Source organism: Aplysia californica, unplaced genomic scaffold (assembly GCF_000002075.1).
Source record: "Aplysia californica isolate F4 #8 unplaced genomic scaffold, AplCal3.0 scaffold00947, whole genome shotgun sequence".
Taxonomy (NCBI): domain Eukaryota; kingdom Metazoa; phylum Mollusca; class Gastropoda; order Aplysiida; family Aplysiidae; genus Aplysia; species Aplysia californica.
The window spans coordinates 52593-59830 of NW_004798217.1; the positions used below are offsets into that span (position 1 = coordinate 52593).

At 40.5% G+C, this 7238-nt stretch overlaps 1 long non-coding RNA gene across 1 annotated transcript in view; it reads left to right on the forward strand.

Moving 5' to 3' along the window:
- Positions 1–6326, forward strand: part of LOC106013503 — a 9602-nt gene extending 3276 nt beyond the window's left edge. The window contains exon 2 of the long non-coding RNA XR_001185360.2: positions 2827–6326. This is a non-coding gene — a long non-coding RNA (uncharacterized LOC106013503). The remainder of the gene's footprint in view (positions 1–2826) is intronic.
- The last annotated feature ends 912 nt before the right edge of the window (positions 6327–7238 follow it).

Sequence of the window (7238 nt, forward strand, 5' to 3'; positions counted from 1 at the left end):
ATAATAATAATAATAATATAAGGCGTTCTTCTTAGATTCTGAAGATAAAATTGATAATCAAACCTAACGTCTCTTTAAGATGGCCCCCAAAAAAAGAAAAGAGATTGTCTTCCCAACGAAAGGTTGACGAAAGCAGAAAGAAAGTTCTCTTGACATGAAACCATCCCCCTCCCCCCCAGTCCCCTCGCCGCTTCTAATAACACTAACTCTAGAGCTTGATTGCCTAAACACGTGTGGGGTGAACGTGAATTGACTCAACCCACTTTGCTTTGGCCGGCTAGATATTGCTGTGGTCAGTAGGTGCCTTTCTAAAGCTTTGCAACTGCTAGAGGCTCCTTATTTTTTTTTCCATCTGCTTGAAGTCCAATGTATAATGCCTCTGAATGTGTAGCTTGCACCACATTATGAACTATTAATTCATGAGCGATTTCTTGAGTTTTTTGCTGGAAAACTCAAGTTGGAATGTAAGGTCTAGTTAAGCGTTATTTTTAATAATATTATAGTTTTGATGTCAAATTAGAGCCTGAGATTCTTCTCTATAATAATACAGATTGTAAAGTACGTAGAGCTTGCTGTTGAGCAGGAATTTGCCCTATACAAATGCTAATTATCATTTTAATTACTAGCATGGTTGAAGTGCAGTGATTAGAAACAATGTGGGTTCGAGCCTCACTTCAGGTCAATGTTTTGTCCTTGGGAAAGGCACTTTACATGATTTTGGCTTATTCCTTTCGGAGAGGGGTGTTAAACTCCGCCTCTTAAATAACCTAAAAGTATTGTTAAACCTCACAGTTACACCGTTTTCGAGGCAGACTGATGTCAGGAATTGTTTCCGGTTACTGCCAGATGTTGATTCCATCACTGACATGGGGGCATAAGAACACCCCGCTCTCCTTTCTCGTTACAGTTTTACAGCACTTATAAGGTCATATAAGTGCCGAAGAATAGATGTGTTACAGGAGAGTAACATACACAAAAAAAGAAGGAGGAAAGATAAGGACGATAGATGTTTGATAGGAAAGAAGGGGCAAACCACACCAGAGCACCCACCAACCACCTACCCCAGTCTCCACTATTTTCCTCACGCACTAGACTATGATACATTATGTAGGCCTATGTAGAAATGAGTACAAACTCTCTGGCACATTCCCACTTTCCAACATTCCCACTTTCCAACATTCCCACTTTCCAACATTCCCACTTTCCAACAGTTTACACAGATTCAGATTGGGAGAAGTTAGGTATGATTCTACTACTACATTTCCAGATAACTTGGGGGTTCAGGTGGGGGCACCCATCCCCTCCCCCCGCATCCACCCCCACCCCCACCCCCCAATCCCCTGTTGTGTTCCCCATAATTTTATGCTTTGCAAATACAGTTAAGATTTTATTGAAAGTTTTTGATTTGCACAAAACAGTAAGTGTCTAGAAACGAGAAAATTGAATCTTACCCTATTTACTTATTACCCAAATTCTCCCAATCTGGCACACCTTATAGTCAGATATCTCCTCAGCTATTGAACATAAACCCTCCAGCTTTTGCACAGTAACTTGTATCAATTGTCTTAACAGATCAATACTTTTATAAACATCTGTTATCTCTATTCTAGAAAACTCCCTAATAAATACGAATTAAAAATTCCAGTGGGTGGTTTCTACAGATATTAAAAGGTGTACAGCTGAGACAATATCACTTTTAAAAACTAGTCCGTCATTTTGTTCTAATTGCGAGATTTAGTGTATTGAATGCATGTTTTGAGAACTTTTATGCAAAAAAGTGTTCACTCTAAAATTAATTTCTTGTAACTAGTTTTGCCACTAAAAAGTGTCACTGGTGAGCTGTGGCGTAGGCCATATGCATAGGCAAAATGTGTGTGAAAAGCGAGAAGTGCTGTGAACTATCCCATTTTCCGCAGAAAGGATATTTGTAGTATTTTGTATAAAAATAGGCCTAAGGAGAAAAGTTTTTTGATCTAGCCTCATTTGTTGTGGAAAAATATGATTATGTTAAGACAAATTGATACAAACTGCTGTGTAATGTATGGGTGACATTGTTTTACCCATTAAAAAGATGTTTGAGGATAAGTTGCGCCACAAATTTTTGACCGTACTGTAATTTGTAAACTTGGCCATACACCATAGACAGTGATGTGTGGCGGGGTCTCACTCTTACACTGAGCTGTCAAAGTGAGTTCAGCATTGGCCCAGAACACCTGGTAGAGCTATGGGTAAACCATGCTCAATAAGAAAGAGCCTGACATCTTAAGTTTGGAGTGTATATTTGTCAAAGTGGTAAAGAAGGGAGTGCTTACTATTTTTTCAGATCACAGCTCCACACACCAGCTCTGTCAATGTAGTGAATTGTCTGAGAGTGACGTAATCTCAGTTAGAAATTTAAGCAAAACCAAAAGCCTGACAGACAGAGAACCGATTATTTTACAGTATGGTTTGCTCCTTCGTCCCTGTCACTCATCTATCATCCTTATTTCTTTTTTCTTTTTTTGCACGGTACTTTCTAGCAGCATCTCTATTGCTTATTTAACCTAATTGTGCTGCAAGGCAAGTGCTGTAAAACTCTTACAATGAAACTTTAAAAAATAAATAAACTGAAGATACATCCTAATTCCTAATATGAAGACAATGAAGGCTACAACAGGAGAATTACAGTAAAACCTCTAGCTTTATTTGTTTGCAAAACGTGGACTTATATCTGTTAAACATTTAAATTAGATCTAGATCTATTTATACTGGGATCTAGTTTTTCCATGACCTACTCACTGTGCGTGAGATGGAGTGACTGACTGTGTCTGTTTGTGTCCTCCTCAGATCCCAATAGCGTGAAGTCTTAGCGGACGACAGAAAGAGGGAAGCAGCCAAACAGCGTGAGGGAGGCGGCCGTGTGTGTGTGTGTGTGTGTGTGAGCGGAGGGCCTGTCTACATAGTCTGCCGTGTCCTGTCAAGCGACCCATGGAGTCCAGCCAGACAGTGCGTGTGTGAGTGCGCGAGTGTGTGAGTGCAATGATGATGACCAGAACGAGTGTGGAATCTGGAGCCGCTGTGGACAAAGAGAGGGAGAGAGAGAGACAGCGGAGAGGAGAGGGACCGTCCGTTAACCCATCCTTCCTTCCCTGTCTCCAGCTGTCAGAACCAGCCACACTTCATCAAGTCCCCATAACCTGCAGTAAGGCCAGGGGCAGCTTGTCTCTAAAGTCTTCTCACTCCAGCGAATGGTCCTTTCTCCAAACAGCACAGCAGATCTCAATGTTCTGAGGACAAGGTTTTCTGTTCTTCATGCAGGATGGGACGATCAGACAGGACCTGATACGGTACACTCTGGCCCTGGCAAATGTCCCACCAGTTGAGTCGATGACCAGATGAACACTGGCCAGGTGTTGGGAGTAGAGACCTGGACAAGTCCCACAATGAACATCGACCTTAAGGGACGACATAGTTTGAGATGATGACCAGATATATGGTGGTCAGGTGTGTGTTGGAGTCTAGAAGAGGTCAATACCCTGGAAGGACAATGACCTCTTGGGGCAAATATCCTAACGGTTGAGTGAATGATGTGAGAGGTCGAGGTGGCAGGTGTTTGTCATATCAACTAAAGACTAAGGCGTTTGGCAGGACAAATATGAAGTGATGTGTCGGTGGAGTTTTTCCCTGTCTCAATTTCCCTACTGTACTCCTCGCATCGGCCGCTTGGCCACTGGATCAAAGCAATAATCAAGAGAGACACTCGGAGAGGGAGAGGCTGAGGAATAAACACACACATCATACACAATCACTTTCACTGAAATAATAACTCTCGGGGACTGGGGATGAGATATTGGTTGGCTTACTATAGAATTATGTTGCTTGGAGTCTTGACTCGAGCCGATACTGTGAAATCCATAATTGTTTGTGTTCACGCTGAGAAGTACGTGCATGCTCTTCAAACTTTGTCAAAAGTGAGAGAAGTTCTGGTCTGGCGACTCATCTGTATTGTTCCTGACCCTACAAAGTTTTTGTAAGAGTAAGAGGAGTTACTGTCGCACGTTGTGTCCTTGGAGGAAAAGCGCTTCACTTGAATTTCATATTTGCGTCAGTCGTTTTGGAGATGGACGTTAAACTCTGAGGTCCCGCCTCTTAAATGACACTAATAGTGTTGATAGAGGTGATAAACGTATACTATTTCACAAAAGTTACAGTGACTGACTCTGCAAAGGCTTTTTGACGAAAGTGACTGTTTACCAGAGAATATGGTTAGTCGGTTGGTACCCAGAATTGTCTTGGAGCAGTTAACGTTATTCCCTACCCACTAGAGAAAGCAACATATCATAATCATCATATGTGTCGTGTACGTGTATTTGTTGAGCGAGAGCTTTTCCTAATTATCCATGTCCTCACACAAGTGAAATCCCCCATTGAAGGTGCCGGAAAAAGAAAAGATCTAAGTCTCTTTTGACTGAAAATAGTCTTTCATATGATTACCCACATCAATGGCTAAAAATAGAAGAGTTAAAGTTGGGGAGACCACATGACATAACATTTAGATGAATTGACTGGATGACTTTGAATTAGAGTTGTGGCTCTTACAAACTGCTTAAACTTGGTAGTACTGGTATATCATGCTGAAGTTCGGCTGCTTTTTCGAAAAGATCTCAAGTTGACTTCTGTTGGACCCTTTTTATTTCTCGGACTCTTTCAGAATTTCAGGTCAGTCGACCAGATTAGATCTAAGTGAGAGTAGTAAATTGGGGACAGAGGTGCCCTGATCTCTCCTAACCGGTGTAGAGATGGGGGAGTGGTATTTGGCTGGGTTCTCTTTTCTCACCGTTTGGAGAGAAAGCCAAACATTGCTACTCACGATTGGGCATGAAGACATGGTAACATGAGATCAGGTGTTTAGGACAGAAGGCATGATGTAACGTACACATATGGTCGGGTATCCAGGGAAGATATGACGTACAAATACTATACAAGTTTCTGGAACTGTTTTGCTTGCATATGTGTGTATGCATGTGTGTATGTGTGTGTGTAGGGCTGTATATGAACAAACACACACAAATGACTTTGGGTTTTTTTAAACCCCCAATAAATCCATGAGCAGAAGGAGAATTTCGGCATCAACTACTTAGCACCGGACTGCCCAAAGATCACATAAAATTGTGAATTGTTGGTGATTTCTTGGAGCAAATGAAACAAAAAGTGTGTTGGACGAAGGCTTATAGTTTTCTGTGAATTCAGCGTCTGAATATCCGAGAGACAAGACTCAAACTCGATGTCTTTAGCATAACATTCTAGAAAGAAATGACAGGTGTTTGGTGTTATGTTGTCACAGGAGTCGCATGCCAGGAGCATAATATGCAATAATTGAAAGGCGTGATCCTGTGTGTGCCACAGATGTACCCGTGGGACTGGTCGGTTGCTTGGTGCGCACCAAGAAGGAGAGAATTCGGTGTGGTTTGACCTGCAGAATGGATGTGGGATGTGTGTTTGGGTTTGCTGACCAGTGCAAGAACTGTAGCACAACCGTTACAGGCAGTGAATGGTCAACCTTTTCATCAAGGGTGGACACAATTTTGTGTCTGGCCCCACATCGGTGCTCACCGCGACAAGACACTGCCGCAGCGGCTCATCGTGAAAAGACTGTCGCAGCAGTAGCTGGCCGTGTCAAGACACTGACGCATTCACGTGAGCAGCAGGAAAAGTTTTGGCAGAGGAGAAGAAGAAGAGGAGAAACTGGAGTGAGGAACAAGAATGGAGAAGGCTCCTGGACTTCTTTCAAAAGTTGCAATATTTTTTATCCGATGTGATAACCAGTTATGAATGCCGTCGTTTCTTTAAAAAAAAATAATACGAGAATTGCACCTGAGGGAAGGAATGTTATCATATTGATAATTGATGTTCTAATTTTAGATAACGATTTTGTACTGGGAGTCGCTTTTTGTGCATGCTTTTGTTTTTTTCTTCTTTTTTTTTTTTTACCCTCAGTGATGAGATGTGGTCTCTTTCCATCACGGAAATGTACATCATTCAATGTTGTTGCTAGATTTTTTTATTTTGTCTCAGGTTTTTTGTTTGTTTCTCAAAAGATGAAGAGCAATATTTGTGCCACGGTGCGGTGGAATCAGGCACTCGTCAAGTTTGGGGCCCGTAGAGTTATTGGTATCATCTTAAAGCCTGTTCATTTGTCTTATTTTTGATGAAAAGCATATCCATTTATTTTGATATTGGTGATTGAAGGAGGTGGGGGTTGGCTGGTTTCAGAGGTAAAATAAGAGAGAAAATGGTCGGCAAAGTTGAGTTAGTTTCTTAGCTTGAGAGTCCAGGGAAATAAAAAATGTACAACTTTTATTATGCCTTTGATCGACGTTTTTCAGTATAATCCACACAGAAATGTGTTCTTGGAAGGGCATGAGCCAAAAAACAAATATTCGATAAAAATTCCCAAACCTGCGGAAAAATGCCAGTTTCTTGACATTCATTATATTGACGAGCGCCTGATTGCCTCACATTTGAATATATTTATGTTTTGTATGAGCTCATTAGATTCTGAAATTGATTCTGATTTTTTTCTTTTTTTTAATTTTTTTTTTTATAAAAATGTTTTATTTTATTGTCGTGTTGAGTAGGTCAATGGGGAAAAATTGATTTTGTACGATCAAACTTTTCTTTGCATTTACAGATTTAAAGAAAATAGTTTTGTATTTTTCTTTTTGTACGGTACTTTTCCACTTTATGTAGACCGCTGGTGTCATTAGCTGCCTATCACCACTCTGTATCTTGCAACTTACTTTTTCCTTGACTATGTTTTGTTACTCATGACCGTTAGCCGACAATAATGGTCACTTAGGTTTTTGGATTTTTTCATTCTTAGTTCATTTAATCAAAGTTTATCTTTCATTTAATTATATTTTTGGGAATCAGAGTTGATTATTTTCTTTTCTTTTGGTTAAATTAAAATTCTTCCAAGTTGGATTTTTTTTTTTCGTTCTTTGTGGTCAACTCTCTACATTATAAATATTTCACAGAAAGCAATGACAATGAGTCACCGCTTACTTCAGTTGAGCTAGACTGGGTCTGGGGTTTTTTGTTGGTTTTTTTCCTGGTAACTAGTACTAGTGTATTTAGATACTTTAAATATATCCACATGAACAATATTCTGAAATGGGATTGAGGGGGTGGGGGGGGGGGGGGGTGTGTTGATCCTGCTATTCATTGATTCTGATATTACTGTCTTGTACTTTGTGTTT